At 46.0% G+C, this 18,510-nt stretch overlaps 1 long non-coding RNA gene across 1 annotated transcript; it reads left to right on the top strand.

Annotated features, from left to right (window-relative positions):
• Positions 1 to 524: 524 nt before the first annotated feature.
• LOC124306428 (uncharacterized) lies at positions 525 to 18,416 on the top strand. The gene is made up of 3 exons (XR_006908612.1): positions 525 to 659; positions 3,358 to 3,360; positions 18,406 to 18,416. It is a non-coding gene; the product is annotated as an uncharacterized LOC124306428 (long non-coding RNA).
• Positions 18,417 to 18,510: the final 94 nt, after the last annotated feature.

Here is an 18,510-nt window from a genome sequence, read left to right as displayed (position 1 = left end):
CGAACGCCGCATGTATGCCTACCAATGTCATTAATTATGTAATATTTATTGCTCCCCTTGGGGTTACAAGGACTTCCCTTTTCCTCTTCCTTTACAATATTTTTACATGTTTTCTTAACCTATTCTTACCCTATTCTTACTTCCTACCTTATCCTTACTTAATTTCTAATTGCCTGTGCCTTGTGCCATTGCCTTGCCATTCCCTTACTTTCCCTCTTATCCTTTTCTTATTTTTTATCCTTATCTTTACTTAACCTTATCCTATTTTACCTTATTCTATTCCCTAAATCGTCCTTATCCTAATCGACTTCCATTTCCCATTCATCTCTCAATCTTTCATTCTCTTGTACATCCCTGATCCTTTCCAATTCTCTCATCCAGACTTCTCCCACCCCCTCCTCACCTAACATCTCCCTCACCACCTCCTGCCAGCTTTCCTCCCTTCTATCCCAGCCTACGCACCTTTCCCATACGTGCTCCCATGTTTCCTCCTCCCCCCCGCACACCCTACACCTTCTCTTTTCCTCTTCTTCCCAGTACCTTGCCTCCTTCATCTCGCTTCCTAATCTAAATCTTGCCACCCTTATCCACCTGCTTTCTCCCCATCCCTTTCCCAGATATCCTGGTATCCCTTCTCCTTTCACTAGCCTGTACCATCTGTTGTACCTCGATTCCCTTATTTTCTCCCACCTCTCTTTCTCTGTTCTTTCCTCTCTCTTTCCTCTATTTCCCTAAACTCCATCTCGCCCCTCTCCCTTCTCGCGACTACCTCTCTACTCTCTGCTCCCCTTTCCGCAAAGAAACTTTCCCTTTCTCTTTCCCACCTCGATCCCTGCCTCCCAGCTTCTGCCTTGTCCCTTATCTCTTCCCAGCATCTCCTAGCTAACTCGCTACCCTCCCCTCTCTCCAGCTTCCTTTCAAAATTCCATGCCCTTCTCCCTGCCCTAATCCTTAGCTTCTCCCTCTGTGGTTCCTCCCTTACTAGATATCCCGGTGTTCTCCCATCCACTCCTAATTTTCATCTCAAAAATCTATCCTGTACCGCCTCGACCGCCCTCCACTCCCTCCACCCCCATATCTCCAATGCATACTCTATTACCGTCCATACTAGCCTGTCAAATAACCAAATCCTTTTTTCCCAATCCCTCCCAAACCTTCTTTTTCCTATTCCCCATACCTGCCTCATTACTACCCCCGCCTTCTGCACTCTTCTTTTCTAATTCTATCAGCCTCTCCTTTACCCTTTCCATCTCCCCCCCTCTCCGCTCTTCTACCTCTTCTAGTCTTTTACCTAGATCCCTTATCATTTCCTTCATCTCCCCCCTCTCTACTTCCCACTGCTCTTCCCTTCTAGTCATTTTGCCTTAAATCTTTTCCATTTCTTCCCTGATCCCCCTTCCCTGCCCTTTGACCTCCTCTAGACCTATCTTTAGCTCTTCCCTAATCAACCTTAGCATATCCTGTATACCCCCTTCCTCTGCTTTCCCTTCCTCCCCTGTCTTACCCTCCGGCGACCGGTGCACTTTCCTGCTTTTCCCAAATACTCTTTCTCTTTCCTGCATCTCGTCTACATCCTCCTCCCCTTTTTCCCCTTCCTCCTCCCGCTTTCTCTTCCATAAGTCTAGCACTGTCGCCGACGATCCCAGGCTATGCCTCCTATCCCTCCCTAACGCTGCTACTGCCCCCGGCCTACCTTTCTTTTTCTCCTCCTCTTCCCTGTTCGCCCCTTCTTTTTGGCCACCCGCGTTACTCATATTCTTTCTCTCCGTCACCGCTCCCTACCTTATCTATCCGCCGCCTACCTGTCTCTACTCTATCCCCCTTCTTACTCCCTAGATGTCACCGCCTATTCTTATCTTATCCGAATCGTTGCCGTCCGCCGGCTCTTTCTGCCTAACCTCAAAACTCTCCCCCTTCTTTCTTTTTCAACTGCCCTTCCCTCCTATTCCTGCCTACCTATTCCCTTCACCCGACCTCCCGTCTATGTCTTCCCCGCTCCTTCTCTGCCCTATTTCCTTTTCTCCTCACCTTTGCTATCCTGCTAAATTCTCGCCTTTTCACGCACACTCTTTCGCACACCTGCCACTCACATTCAAAACGGAAACAGAAGTCCAATGTCATTAATTATTAATATTGCTTCACAGACGGGAAAGCATAGCCGTAAATTCAAAATTATATTCATATAATTAATCATTTTTATAAAACAGTTCGTGACACGACCATAGCGCAACGTCGTAGTAGACCATTGCAACGTCAGCGTCTCCGCGCCCGCCAGATCCCGGGTGAAATCAACACTAGGATGAAGTGAGCACGAGATCACGCGCTTCAAGGAATGATGTCGCGGGGCGAGCCTTTGTTTCAAATAGCAAAGTCAGCATAAACCTCGCTCGCTGTCCGATGCTCCAAGGCGTGTCGGGCGAGCGAGTGAGGTCAGTCCCGTTAGAGATAGCTGAGAACGACCTCTACGGAACCCGGCTCCTCCGAGGCTGTTGCGTGAGGAGTATCAGACTTAGAATCTCCGACAGTTAGAAAGGGAACCCCTCTAGTTTCACAAGCGAAATTCAAAAGCACCTCGCGTCGCGGCGTCAGCCCTCGAAGTTAGAAATAAGTGCTTGAAGTCCTGCCACGAAGTTATTCAAGTTGTGTAGAGATAAGAGTGATCAGAACTTCCTCATCTCGCATTTCTCTCGATTGCTATTTCATTTGCATTATTATCATTAAAAGCTTGCTTTCCAAAAACGTTTTAGTACAATATAATTGAATCCTCCAACCCATTTCCCAGGGATTGCCCTGTACAGGACGATCGCCTACCGACCCATGAGAAAAATAAATATAAACCTCTGCGGAAAACTAGAGGGTTGAGTCGTCGCGTGCGAGACCGCTCCGCACGTGAGAGACTAAACTGGTGTCAGAAGTGGGATGGCGAGGTGATTTTTCCTTGGGAATTGGAATCGAGGATATAATTTGGAAATTTGAATTATAATTTTTGGAATTTACTCGTGTGCCATAACAAGGGAGTCGAACTATAAGTAAAAGAACCACTTATCCTTTTCGATCTCCCTCCCCCCCCCCCCCCCACCCAAACTTGTCAAAATGCCTGACCACGCTCCGGCCAGAGAGGCCACCGATGTGACGGCCGAATTGGTCGCCAGCGTTACCACAATGGTGGAAAATTTAGCAATCCAAAACAATTTTGCGAATATCCCCGCGTCCGACGGGAAAAACATGCCCTTGAGGGACTTTCTGCAGGATATTCAAAACGCGTCCACGTTCGTGCCGGCCGCGGCAGAAGCGCAGTACATCAGCGCAATAATATCGCGATTACGCGACGAGGCGCGAAACTGCGTTTACGGTGAGAGAGTCGAGACCGTGGCCGGGTTGGTGAAACTGTTGAAGAATCGTCTCGCCCGCAGAAACACCTATGACTACTATACAGAGGCACTATCGACGATTCGGATGAAACGCGATCAATCCGTCGGGCAATTCTACGATAAGGTACGATTTTTGCTAAGCGGGGGAAGAAGCGCGTTCAGATCATATTTTGGCGTCGCTCCGCCAGAGTTAAAGTGGGACCCGCTACATCACATCGCGTTAGGTTCATTCATAAACGAGTTGCCTACCCATATCGGAACCGTGGTAGATTTGCGCGAGCCGGAAACACTCGGAGCAGCCTTTAAAATCGCTGAAAAACTCGCGCTTCGAGGTAGCCGACGGAAAGTGAATGACTCGAGTCAGGACGAATCAGCGCGTGTTCTTTACGCTCGCTATGACTCTCGAACTCCGTCGCCCACGGCTTGGGAAAATAGACAGTCATCTACTTATCGAAGCCAGTCACCACAACCGGCTTCCGGAATTTTGAAACCTGCGCAAACGCCTGATAACCGTGAGCAACAACTTGCGGATATAAATATTGCTGTAAAGAAAACAGGGGTTGCCCGTGCTGCCCGTTAAAGCGTCGGTCTACTCCGGGGCGCTCCCCGCAAAGGAAGTCTTTAGATTGCCCTGGGGCTCGCCGGGCGAATTCCTCTGCGGGCCCGACTGGAGCAAGCGAATCGAGTCGGCCCCGAGAACGCCAAAAGTCAGTGAGGTTCCTGGAGAACGATGCCTCGTCCTCTGGACCCCCACCGACGAGGACAGCCCAGTAGTCGAATTGACTGCCCCCGAACTTCGTAACGAGAAGTGAAAATTCTTTCTTGACACGGGTTCCTCGGCTAGGTTAATTGAACTTAGCGCCCTCAATCAAGACATAATTGTATCTAAATACTGACGATGAAATATGGGTAACAGGCTTAAACGAATCGGATATTCCGACACTCGGCTCAGTTGTCTTTCATATTTCCGAAAGACCAGCTATATTTCATGTGTTACGAAACCTGACACTGAAAAGCGACGCGTTAATCGGTAAACCGTATTTTTTCGCGGAAAAACCTGAAATTTCGTTTTATCACAACACCTTAGTCACCACAAGTGATCCTATCCGACCCAAGCCTTTCGTAGGCTCACCGCCTTCCGACACGGAACCAACAAAGCGCGTGTTAGCAGCAAGAATCACCTCGGATAAACGAAGTTATAAATTGCACGCGCGTACGAGTGAACAAATAAGCATCCCTTTGAAAAACGCGAATTTAAAGGAGGGATACTTACCGCAAGTCGTAACTCAACCGGGTGTATTTATCGGAGAGAGTATCGTTGCTCCTTCGGGAGGATCGTGCTACGTCTTAGCAATAAACACGCTATTCGACGACATAGAATTAGAAATCGAGCCTCAGGAACTCGAAGACTTCGAGCATTATCGGGAGGATGGCTATTGGAGCGGAGAAAGCTCCGACGGTAGTGGCGTAGAGACTACTCCGCCGACGGATCGAATAGAAGCCATAATTAAATAATTGTGATTAGTTAGGCTCAACGAGGTAGAGCGCGTACATGTTATAAGTCTCATCGAGGAATACCCTCACATGTATAAGCTACCAGGCGATAGACTGCAGTGCACGGATCAAGTTCACCATCGAATCCCGACGTCGGATGAGCTGCCGGTAAACGCGAAACAATACAGATTTCCTGTGGTGTATCAGTCGGAACTGGAACGGCAAGTTGAGAAAAAGCTAAGGGAGGGAATAATCGTTCATTCACGCTCCCCGTATAACTCGCCGGTCTGGGTCGTTCCTAAAAAACCCGATTTTCAAGGTAATCCTCGGATGCGCATGGTCATCGATTTTCGTAAATTGAACGAAAAGACAATTTCCGACGCGTATCCCCTCCCAAATATGATAGAAATTCTCGAACAGCTGGGAAAAGCTACGTAGTTTTCGATGTTCGATTTAGCGAGCGGTTTCCAGCAGATCCCGATGGATCGGAGCTACGGTCCAAAGACAGCGTTTTCCACAAGTAACGGGCATTATGAGTACGCTCGCATGCCCGAGGGTCTCAAAAATGCGCCTGCGACCTTTTAACGCCTGATGGATCGGGTCCTGATCGGATTGCAGGGCAAGGAGCTTTTCGTGTATCTCGACGCTATTATTGTGTTTGCGGCAGCTTTGGAGGAACATCAAATGAAAATCCGTCGTGTTATGCAACGTCTCAAGGATGCTAACCTCGTTCTCGAGCCGGACAAATGCGAGTTCTTGCGTAGCAAAATCCCATATCTCGGACATATCGTTAGCCGCGATGGGTTGCGCATGGACCCGAAGAAACTAGAGGCAGTGCGTAAATTTCAGCGCCCAAGAACACAGAAAAACGTGCGCCAATTTCTGGGACTTGCCGATTATTACCGTCGATTTATTCCTGTTTTCGCTGCCAGATCAAAACCCTTGTCCGACTCGCTCAAAAAGGGAAAAACATTCGTATGGGAGCGGAAGCAGAAAAACAGCTATCGCAAGCTTCGCAAAGCACTGTGTCAAAAACCGATTTTGCAGTATCCCGACTTGTCCAAACAGTTCATCTTGACGACCGAAGCCTCGGAATTTTCACTCAGAGCAGTGTTGTCACAGATTCACGATGGCCTTGATCTACCAGTCGTTTATCATTCCAGAATTTTCTCTAATGCTGAAAAGAATTACGGAATTACGGAACAAGAGTGTCTGGCTATAATCGATTCAATAGAACATTTCTCCACATATCTGTATGGAAAGAAATTTAAGCTCGTGAGCGATCACGAGCCTCTCAAATGGATGCGTTCTACGCTCGATCCAGGCAGAATTCTCAGTCGACGGAGAATTAGATTGTGTAAATACGGTTATGAATTCAAACATAAGCCAAGGCGCGGAAATGTAAATGCCGATGCACTCTCCCGTCATCCCGTAAACCCGATGATAATCTCGTCTGTAAGTGATTGGGACGTAAAGCCGAACGTCACTCGGGAAGCTCAAGTTTTGCCTTCATCTTCAAAACCTTCCGGTACATGTAAAGGCCCGACGTGTAGCATGGAAGCGTCGACATCTGGGACATCAGCTGGCCCGTCTAAGGCCGATGCATCAATCGTAGCAGCGCGCACACGATCGCGTCTACGCAGCGTGCTGGCAGTACCAACGGTACCTGTAAGGGGTGAGGGGAGCTCGGAGAGCTTCGGCCTGGTGGCGAGACGCCCACGCGGGAAGGTCGTTACAAGACCAGCGAGGCGCCCACCTCCCACCGCCGCGAAACCCCCCCCGGATGCGAATCGGAGAGCTCAGGGCCACCCATACAGCGCCTGCATCGCAGTATGTTGCCCTTACCGTTACTTCCTCCGAAAAGACCGAAGCCTCCACCCCCCGTAGAGGTCAAGCCCCTCGAAGGTCCCCAAGAAACAGCGTCTTTATCGGAGTACGCAAGCGTGACGTCTGAACAGAGGTCTGCTGCAATCACGGTCACGCTCACCACCCCTAGCAACGATTCTGATGGAAGCACGAAGGAATCGGAAGCAGATAGCACGAAGACGGTAACGGCAACCCTTGAAGACTCAATTAACAAATTTAACGACTCATTAAGGCGTTTGGAGGATTGACATCACACCGAATCCTCCCGCGACCCCAAAAACGGGCCTGACAAAACAGATTTTGATTGGCCTGATCATCTGGCGGAGGCGGATGAGGTAGAAGAGGAGGCCCGGACGATTCTCCAAGAACAAGACCCTTTCGACGACATCGCCGGAGATGCCGAGCTTGCCAGCCGCTTAAAAGCGTTAGAAAATACGTTCGAGTCACCATCGGACAAGGAAATAGTACGGCGGCTGAGTGCGGGAGAGAAGACATCATCACGCACGGTAGAAGAAGGAACGGAGGCGGACGACGAGAGCGATGAGCCACCAGTTGATAGAGAGTGTATGTTGCGAGTGAGTGCGAGAGAGAGGCCCAAGACAAGTATGGCCGCTGGACTCGAGCGCAAACCCGACTTTTCACAGCCCGCTCGGACCCTCTACTGCCCGCTCCCCGCCACACGGTGAGATGGACATTGCCGAGCAACGATGCAGCCCTGGCTGCAAGATCTAGACTGTACCTACCACGTGCGTTACCACGTGCTTCGCTTCCCGATAATTCTAGCGGGAATAAAAGCAAATTCATAACTTTTCCCGATGACCCCACTATAATAGGATCAAAGGACACGACGTCGTCCTCGATCACGTCGTCCTCACCGGAATCATCCAGTGAAGAGGATCCTGACCGAGGAAAATCTAGAGAAAGAACTAGTCCGATAATAGGTTGGCGAGAATGCCTAAGGTACGAACCCAATAATCTATTCCATTTCATCTCTGCGGATGGAGAGATATCTACCTCAGTTGGAAAACTACTCGCCGATTCAGGAAGGGAAGACAGACAAACAATTAAAGACCGGAAATTAAAAATTGGACAAATAGCGGTGACTCCGTATGGGTCCAATAAAATTTATAGTATTGTCATTACAAAGCGATACTACGACGAAACCAACGTCGAGCACATATTCAAAGAACTCGAGAATCTCAAATTCGCCCTTCAACGAGCGGCTGTGAAGTCGGTTCGTATTTCACGCTCGGGAGATAATACGGACGTATTACCGCACACGAAATTCCTCGACTGGTTGAACAGATTACTCGGTAGGTCCAATATAGTCACTAGAATATGCTATGGTACAATTCGGCGGCCACCGGATGAACAACACTCCCGAATAATTGAAGAATTTCACGGGAGTCTTGCCGAAGGCCATCGAGGGGTAACCAAGACCTATCGCAAAATACGATAACAGATTGGCCCTCGCTAAGAAACAAAGTGCAGAATTACACTAGTGTGCACGAGGCAACAAATTTTACCCCTTACCAAATCGTGTACGGGAGGCTGCCTCGGCTTCCGAGTCAGTTCCCCGTGGACGATAAATCGTCAACGTATATTTCATATACTATCGATTTAATAAAACGTCTCTCTAAGATACGCGAGATGGCCGGAGAAAATCAGAATCGCGGGAATGAAACAACCAAAAAATATTATCCCAGGTAAAGCGAACGACCTTGCCTATGTCCTCGAGGAACCTTGTAAGGCTAAGTTCGACTCCCAATATCATGGCCCCTATAAGATTGTCCAGGTAACTGACCATAGCAATGTAATACTGGAGCAGAAAATGGAAAAAGGATGAGGAAGTATGTTGATAAGGTATAACTGGCGGTGGTATAAGCCGCTAGCCAGCTTACTGTAATTGTACCATAAAAATATATCGTAATGCATAGCTGAGCTACGCGGCAATTGCCGTGAAAAAAAGGAAATATGTGTATGCGATTATGCAAGTATAAGTGTAAGAGCATATATAAATTAAGCGTGTGTTCTGAATGTGTTCACAGAAGAGAGCGGGAGTAAGAAAGCGAGACGCATGAAAGACCAGTGCGGGAGTGCAAGTCGCCAACGCCGACCCGAACAATGTTGTGCGTGTGGGTGCGTCTAGCTTCGACGGCCCTGGCCGCCGGAGAGCTTCACAGCAACAACGCATATCATTTAACACCGATGGAAGATCAATGCGGGATCTACTACGAGCAGGTGGCCCCCCTCCACCTGCAACATGCGGACTGGAGAGTCACCGTGTTTATGGATATAGACGCTTTCACTATGGATTCGCCCCCTGTGGAGAGGCAGTTGAACGAGACGTTTATGCAATGCTGCCAGGTTACAAACAAGCAAGCCTGCCGTGAAATGACGAACTTGGATTACCTTCAGGGACTCATGCAACGCGCTAAACAAATGGCAAATAACCTCGATGCCATTTCGCACAACTTCAGACAAAGCGCATCAATTAAGCCATTAAAAATCCGAACTATGAAGAAGAGATTGGTACCGCTAGGTTTCGTCGGATCGCTCAGCAAATCGCTATTCAGCACGATGAATGAGGAGAATGCAACATATATCAACGAACAGATTGATCGATTGTTTAATGATCAATCCAACCTAAGTAAATAATCGGTAGAGAAACTCACGTGACCCATTCGAGATTCCAGGAACTACATCGAGAACATCTGATGGAACTAGACATGGTTGATAAACTGCAGGAACGAATCAATCAACTCTCCAACCAGACAAGTATGGTGATGAGCCGTAATGTCTTAGCGAACTTCGCATACCGGGTGGAAGCAAAGGTGAAGCAATATATAGAGACCAGCGAGAAGTATTTACTCGCGATATCAATGCCCAAGGAAGGGCGTTACAACCCTAGCATGTTAACAGCGGCACAATTAACCGCCATCACGAAGGAAATACAGTCTCGAGCACCCGATTTTGAATTCCCTCTCGCGACTGAATACCTACGAGAAGAATCGCTATCCCGTGTTGTTATTACGGATATCGTGTTCCACTCGGACAGGATTCTTGTAGTAGTTTATATTCCCCTACTGGAGCGAGCGGCTTATCATCTGTACCGCATGCACGCGTGGCCAGCTTCTTAACGCGGAGCGGGACTGAACGGATCAGCGCATATTCAACCGTCAACGCCGTATATAGTTGTGTCGGCGGACCGTCGCACATACTTCATGGCAGACTCAATATACAGGGTGTCCCTAAATTGCCTCCCACGGACTAGCCAGCATGATACCTCGTTAAAATCCAACCAAGAATTTCTTTTCCGGAAACTCGTCCGACGCATACTTTTTGATTATAAGCGATAGCGCTAGGCCAATCAGAGTGCACCATTTCTCCTAGATTTGCCGCCACGGAAATTGCTGTTTTGTTCGTCTGGGTGAATTATTATTATTCGTTTACGAATTAAATATCGGCACCTCCCCTCTCTCGCTGCTGTACCCCTGACGCTTGAGGATGCGCTTCTGTTTACACACACAAGTGTGCGCCCATGGATGTGCGGCCGGCAGCGTGTGCCGCGGCAACAATACCGAGGTCAGCGCTCGAGAAGGGGTACAACAGGGAGAGAGGGGAGGTGCCGATATTTAATTCGTAAACGAATAATAATAATTCACCCAGACGAACAAAACAGCAATTTCCGTGGCGGCAAATCTAGATAAAATGGTGCACTCTGATTGGCCTAGCGCTATCGCTCATAATTCAAAAACTATGCGTCGGACGAGCTTCCGGAAAAGAAATTCTCGGTTGGATTTTAACGAGGTATCATGCTGGCTAGTCCATGGGAGGCAATTTAGGGACACCCTGTATATAAACGAATGTACCAGTGTAGAACACCGTTACATTTGCTCAATGGAAACCTCTCTGAAGGAGGTATCAACATCACAGCAATGTGAAGTAATGATGTTGATAAACCCGTCAATCGACGCATACAGGCTCTGCGACGTAAGGATTCAATCAACGGATGACTCGTTTTGGACGCATCTACCTTCCCAGGGAGGATGGCTCTATTTGCTCCATAAACCGGAACATATTCATATCGTCTGCCCGGCAAGGACGAAAATCACCACTACATTGGAAGGTGCTGGGATACTTCACCTCAGCGCTGACTGTGTAGGACGCACCCGAAGTACCTCTTTCACCGGAACGTGTATTTACGAGAGTCGCGAGCAATATTTCTATTGACCAGAGATTTCACGAAATATTTCTCCAATAGCCCCAAGCTTTGGAGAGCCGTTTGAGGGAAAAGTAGAAAATCCAGCACAAAGCAAAATCTAGTCGGAATATGCCAGGGAGGCTCCAGCAGCGTGGAAAATGTCACGTGCTGACGAATCCCTCCACAACGTGCAGCAATGTCTCTCCGAAATTAGCAGCCACCGCCGCGACAAGAAAAAACAGCACGTTCTGTTTACGACCGGGTTTGCCCTGCATTCCCTTCTCGGAATAGTATTGTTCATCTACATATGGCGCTCCAACCTTCACAAGATGGTGAAGCGGATTGGGTTACCCTGCGGGCGCCCGAAGCGTAGAACTCACACAAATCATTATGAAGATATCGAGTTAGGCCAGACTAAACAGACAACAGATCGAAACAACGGAGGCGTCGGAAACCGGAGCGCTGCTCCGGGAACCACTTTGCGTACAAAGTTCGAGGTGGTAAAAGAAAGAGCAATAGGTCGGCCCGAAGGAAGGAAGGGAGAGCCCTTCTTGCCCCCTTCCCTGCCAAGAAGCTGAGGTAGCATATGAGAGGAATAGCACCCCAGAGGACTTCGAGACTTCTCCCACTACGACACCCAGGCGAGGAAGAGCCAGAGGGCTTCGTAGGAATCTTCAAATGCTATTCGACTCTTGAATCCAGAGCCGAGTAGTCGGGCTAAAACTCGAGGAAGTTCAGTGTATCCCGAAAACCAACTAAGAATCTCGATCGCAAGCAAGAACTACCGCAATAACCTTTGCGAGGGCAACGTCGAATAAGGCTTGTTCGGTCTGCCGTAAGAGCCTGACCGAGTGTGCAGATTGGGTCGACTGTTACCTGAGTTGGGCAGATCGAGCAGGAGGTCCTGAACTCTGCTCCTGCCATCTTTGTGGGTCTAACCGGCCGGGCAGCGATCAGAAAAAGCACGCAATGTTGTGTCTACTAAGATACGACAAAGTGGCAAAAGATGCCAAGGATGAACCGCCAGCACCAGCACCAGCACCAGCACCAGCACCAGAACCAGCACCAGCATTAGGACAATTATCAGCGCCAAAATCAGCTGAGGCAGCGGTCCCAGCCGCCTTGCCAAAGTTGATGGAGGTGCCCTGCCAGCGACGATAACACTCGCGGTGGAAAAAGTGAGACGCGGGGTCTGCCCGACCTGCGGAAAGAAGGTGAGCGACCAGCACTGGGAGAAGTGCTACTTGGAGCACTACTTCTCACACCGGAGGCCGGGGAGCAGTAACTGCACCCTCTGTGGCCTGAGCGTGGGCAGCCGACCGGGTCTCCACACGGGCCACTGTGTGGAGGCTTTCGGTCGTCTTCTCGGCGGGAAGGAAGCCCCCGTCACCCCTGCACATCCGCGAGGCCAGCCCAACAACCCGGCAGGACGATACGGCCATGCAGACAACCCGACAGGACGACGCGGTGAAGCAGACAACCCGACGGGACGGCGCGATGCAGACGACGACGTTCCGACGCCGTCCAACGGTTTGCACCAAGGAGAGGGATGTCCAGACCAAGCAGGACACCAAGGAAAAGGGGATCCAAACCAACCCCATAGTTATCCTGGAGGGAGAAGAAGCTCCCTTCTTGATCGACTACCGGAGGCTGAGCAAGGCCATGGTCCCCGCGGTGCGATCACGCATCCTGGGGCGCTGGATCTGGCTCCAGCAGGAGATGGACCGGCTCCTCGCACCCGCGAAGGAGGACGCGACGGAGGTAGGGGATTTGATCGCCTGGGAAGAGCCGGCCGGTGAAACACCGCCCGCGACATTCGATTCCCCGGTGAACCTTGCAGATGTTCTGTAAGGTGAACCGGAGGTCGTGGAAGACCTGATCCGGTGGGAGGCATCGCCGGGCGGAACTTCACCCGTGACCCCCCCGTTAGCCGAAGCGGAGGAAGAAGAGGACACCGAGGACGCCAAGGCAATCTAAAAAGGACAAGACTCACGAGGACAACGCAGCTGGCGAGAGGCGAGGTCAACCGAGCGACGAGCCAACGGCGAAGTGAGTGAAGTGACCAAAACCAAAAAGTGTCGTATGTAGCGTGGGTATGAAAGAGCGCATGTGCGATATATAAACTATGTAATTACCGATTAAACAAGGACATGCGGTCGAGGGTGAGCCAACCCTCCAGTGCCGGTGTCACCGTTGGCCCGGCGCACCGAGTCGACGGGGGCATCGACACCTGAGGGGGAAAGGATGTCACGAACGCCGCATGTATGTCTAACAATGTCATTAATTATTAACATCGCTTTAGAGACGAGGAAGCATAGCCGTAAATTCAAAATTATATTCATATAATTAATCATTTCCATAAAACAGTTCGTGGCACGACCAAAGCGCAACGGCGTAGTAGACCGTTGCAACGTCAGCGTCTCCGCACCCGCCAGATCCCGGGTGTAATCAATATCGGGTTGAGGTAAGCGCGGGATCACGCGCTTCAGGAATGATCGTCGCGAGGCGAGCATTTGTTCTAAATGATGAAATCAGCAAAAACCTTGCTCGCTGTCCGACGCTCCAAGGGGTGTCGGACGAGCGAGACAAGTTAGTCCCGTTAGAGACAGGATCAAACCAACGTCAACGGAAACAGGTTCCTTCCAAGCTGTCGAGTATTCGCTGTGAGCCGCTGCTTGGAGGGGAGCTGCGAAACGATCGCAGCGCGTGGGGTGGCGAGTAGTGAGTTGAGCCAGCGTGTGTTGTGATAGCATTTTGTATGAGAAACAATAGACGGTATGTGGAATTACACTTGTTATGCTGTTAACTGCAAAAATAACGGTAAAACTAGTGATTGTATATTTTACAAGTTTCCTACTGCATCACATAAAATAGTTCAAAATAGGAAACAGCGTAGTTTCTGTGGTTTTCCATCTATTAAGACCGATGAAGATTTATTAGATATTGCTGGAGTGAACTTCCAGAACTTTAATTTTTTATTATCTAAAACTCAAAACCCATCGGAAAGATCTACAATAACAAGAAAACAGAGGCTCTTAATTTTTTTAGTGAAAATGAAAATTGGCCTCACATTTTCAGCCATAGCAATTTTCTTTGGTTCACATCGGTTAACTATCTCCAAGATATTCTTTTCAACTTTACAATATTTGAGTTCGTCAACTGCAAATTTAGTGTTTTGGCTAAGTAGAGCTGCCGTACAGAAGACTATGCCGGAATGTTTTAAACCTCAGTACTCTAATACTCGGGTTATCATAGACTGCACTGAATTCAAGATAGCTGTTCCGTCAAGTGTTGACGACCGTATTTACTGTTACTCTCATTATAAGAAAGGTTTTACAGCAAAAGTACTGATTGGAATCACACCATCTGGGTTCATCTGTTTCAAATCGAAAGTTGCTGGCGGTAGAAAAGGTGATTCCCAATTAACTATTGAATGGAATTTCGTAGATTCATTGGAAGATGGTGATGTGGTTTTAGCAGATAAAGGTTTTTCTCAAATCAGATCTATCATTGATGCAAGTGGTAAACGAGTATTTTTTATTATGCCACCATTTTTGGAAAAAAAATCAGAATTTTCGAAAGAAGAAACAGATCTGACTTACAACATCGCAAGAGTTCGAATTCATGTAGAAAGAATTATGCAACGACTTAAAACATATCAAATTTTGTATAAAATTCCAGAAAATTTGTTCTTTTGCATCGATAATATTATTCATGTTATCTGCGTATTAGTAAATTTACAGCCACGAATTTTTTCTAATAAAACAACAACTATCAAGTAGAATAATAAAAACCTTTATTCGTAAAAGGTAGTGGTTTTCATTGTGTATTTATTAATATTATATTGCTACATACTACTGGAGTTTCAACTCGTTATTATTTTCAACTTTTCACTTCACTGTTACAATGGAAATATCACTTATTTTATAATATTTTGCTGATTTCGATATTTATCAGTATGTCTCTAATGTAAATTAACACGCCGGCTGTTTAGCTTTTGAAACCGCTAGGTGGCGGCACAAGCGAGGCTCACAGCGAATAGAGTTATCAGTCTTTGAGTCACCGACGAATAGAGAGAGAATTCCTCTAATTCTACACGCGGTGTTCAAAGCGTCTCACGTCGCGACGTTAGCCTTTCAAAGTTAGATTTAAAGTGTAGGAAGCTGTGCCACGAACTTAGTCAAGTTGTGTAATCTTAATTGCATGTGAGTGTGAAAGTGTGAGTCGTTCTGCGAATTTGGAGCTGAACCACCGAAGAGTAGGTGCGAGAGAGAGTTGTCATGCGAAAATTACACAACGATTATACATGTATATTCATACGTTTATTCAAAACAGAGAATTACGTTATAATTGAGAATAACAATGGTGAGTGCAGGCGTTAACGTTATATTAAATTCATGTATAAGCAAGATTAGGCGTGCGTTACGCCGGGAAGCAGTATTGAGACGCTCACATGGCCTTTCGCCGGGCTCGGTGTCAGTGCATATAAAGTGCATATAATCGCGTAAATTGAGCACTGCTGCAGATAAGGAAGCCAAGCGCGCAAGGCGGGCTACGCTGCACGATGAGTTTTGTACTCATTTAAATGATCCCCGGCATGTTCCTACGAGAGGATATAAAACTGTTACATTTTATGACAAATGTTCCAGCTCTATTACAGAGTAAACATTAAGATAAGAATATTCCTGTAAGCTTCCCCGTCTTCCGTTTCTCTTGCTATCTTTTTCATTAAACATTTAGGTTCCATAGAAAACATTCCTAAATTTAATATTGAAATCCTCCAATTCATTTCACAAGGATCGTCCTGTAAAGAGCGATCGCCAACTTACCTATGAAAAAATTAAACATAAACCTCCACGGTTACCTAGAGGGTTAAGTCGTCGCGTGCGAGACCGCTCCGCACGTGACACTGTTTCTGTTTATGTGTCATATATAATCAAATCAAATAACTTTTCTGCTTTTCAACCTACTTAAATGAAACTTGGTGTTCGAAGTTCTTTGAGATCACTGAATCTGAATCTGAATTGCAAAATTCAATACGGCAGATCCAAAATGGTTACAAATGTTCATATGTGACAAAGATTTTAGAAAACTTTATATAGGGGTTTTAGCCGTTACTGATCACGAATCTGAAGTCAGAATTTAAAAATTCAATCTGGCAGACTCGATATGGTTGAGCAAAAATGACTTGTTGTTTAGAATGATTTTTGAAATTTCTGAAAAATCTATAGAGGAGTTTTTTGCTCAATGATTATGATTTTTAAATCAGATTTGCAAATTATATAATGGCCGACTTAAACGAAAATAGCCCACCCAATATAACGAACGAAAAAATAAAAACTGTGGAGATATATAAATTACCTATATTGTATTCGATTTTTTGAGAAAAATTTCAACCCCCGATTATGGAAATTATGGAACTTCAGCTATGAAAAAATGTGCAAGATTTTAGTAAAAAAAAAACAAATACAAAAAAGTAACTAAAAAATCAACCCCTAATAACATTTTTTAACTTTTAGGGATAATAGATAAAAAAATGATTACGTGATAAAATCAAAAGAACCAAAAACCATCAGTAAAAAAAAATTCGAATACGATAGAGGGGAAATTGAAATTTCGAAAAAATTGAATAAATTGAAAAATTCACCCGCATCCCCAATTTCAGGGGTTGAGAGTAGTAAACAAAATTAGAGTATTTCCAGCAATTGTCCCAGTTTAAAAATTTGAAAATGTTTTCTGACGAACTGGAAAAATTGAGAAATTAACCCTGAACCCCTATAAATAGGGGTTGCTGGTTAGCAAATCGTAATAATAACCCCCCAAAATCGATCCAGCTACTCAAAATATCCTTATATTCCAAAGAATATGAGATTTGCTTCATCTTTGGACTATGCCAGTTCGAGCATGAATAGTGAAAAATTCCGTGCTAGTCAATCGGTTAAGAGGTAAAACAATGCAGGTGGGTGAAATTGAGATTTTAAAAACCTACCCTTTTTACATAGCGATTTCTTTTAACGTTCAAAATAAATGGTTGAATATGATTTTGATTGGTAGAAGATAACGTATATTCTTCAAACGATTAATTATGAAATGAATCAATGGTATAAAAGATAAAACCAAACAAGCTATAATTATAAAATGTCTGACTTTAAACACAGATAACGTCAACGGACGAATTTATATTCACATACAGAGAAGCTATAGAACTAGTTGAATTTAATCGTTCACGCTTCTTCCAAAATGTTGTACTATCTAAATAATATATGGATGAACATATATCCAAGCAATATGCTGTTAAAACATCTATGCTGAAAGATTATTGTTTCTACTGTTGGTCGGTTGTTATTATATGATATTTCTCCTTTTAGATTAAATGTAACCTATATTCACAATAACGATTCTATGCTACGGATCAGTCGATCCGTAGAATCACATGCTCTATCTAGCTCTGATTGAAAATTTGCAGAATATGTTTTGGGGGCCGAGCTGAAGACAAGAAAGTGTCTCTCTGAATACCCAAGATTATTACCTGCAGCTTGGCACTAATTCTATCTTATTCAATTTGGCTATGCAATTCTATGAGAAAATTGATGTTGGCATTCTGGAATCACAATATTCGAGTTTGGTCAGTGATTAGTGAAGCTTGCCACTCATTCTAGTACATAAGATGCACTGCAAACTTCGGAATGATGTGAAAGAAGACTACTCGAATTAACTTATCTTTAGATGCGAAGATCGGCGAGATTGAGAGTCGTCGGATCGTGTAGGTCGGTGTCCGTGGAATTCCGGGGCAGAGCCTCACCTCGAGATCGGAAAGGATGATGAATATAAACGATGATGAACATCAGGTTAGTGAACATCAACTTAGTCTTTCCGAATTTGAAATTTGGCATTGTATTCGGAACATTTAATCTGTTCTAATCAAGTATATGATCAGATGCATAAAGTCTAATCCTTATTCAGATTACTATACCATTAATTTATAATCAATAACAAATGATATCCTTTTTTTGTAGGTTCTGGATGTTCTCTTATCCCGTTCAAACGGCGGGAGATATTTTTAATATAACAAAAGCATTTGGCGGCGGATATTAACCTCCAAGTGGAAAATTTGGAACGAGAGTTATCGAAAAAAAAATATGCCATTCGCAATCACTAAGATGCTAAGAAAGACTTGGTAAAGGCAATCTCCAGAATGCGCTCAAAATGGCAAAAGTCAGAAGTAGTATAGATATGACAGTTCTAGGCCACAAAATGGCGCCGTACTGGCAGAGTAGCCCCGATGCCTACCTTACCGACAGTCGGTATGTTGCCACCGCGATGGTAAGCCTTACTCACGATATTGTTACCAGCTGAAGCGTTAACATAGACGGCGCCACTAGTATTTTTGCCCGATTTTACCAACAACAACAGTTTGACAATGAATTATTTGCTTAGTCAGAAAAGGGGCCATTTTGATTTTTTGTCTAGTCGGATGAGCAGCCATTTTGATTTTTCACCATCGGATGAGCAGACATTTAAAATTATTTCATTGTTAGATGGTAAACATTTTACCGACGAAATTGTTTTCTCTGA

The sequence above is a fragment of the Neodiprion virginianus genome, chromosome 1, assembly GCF_021901495.1.
Source record: "Neodiprion virginianus isolate iyNeoVirg1 chromosome 1, iyNeoVirg1.1, whole genome shotgun sequence".
Classification (NCBI taxonomy): Eukaryota; Metazoa; Arthropoda; class Insecta; order Hymenoptera; family Diprionidae; genus Neodiprion; species Neodiprion virginianus.
The sequence above is the reverse complement of the archived record's forward strand: the minus strand, read 5'-3'. Positions and strand labels throughout refer to the sequence as shown.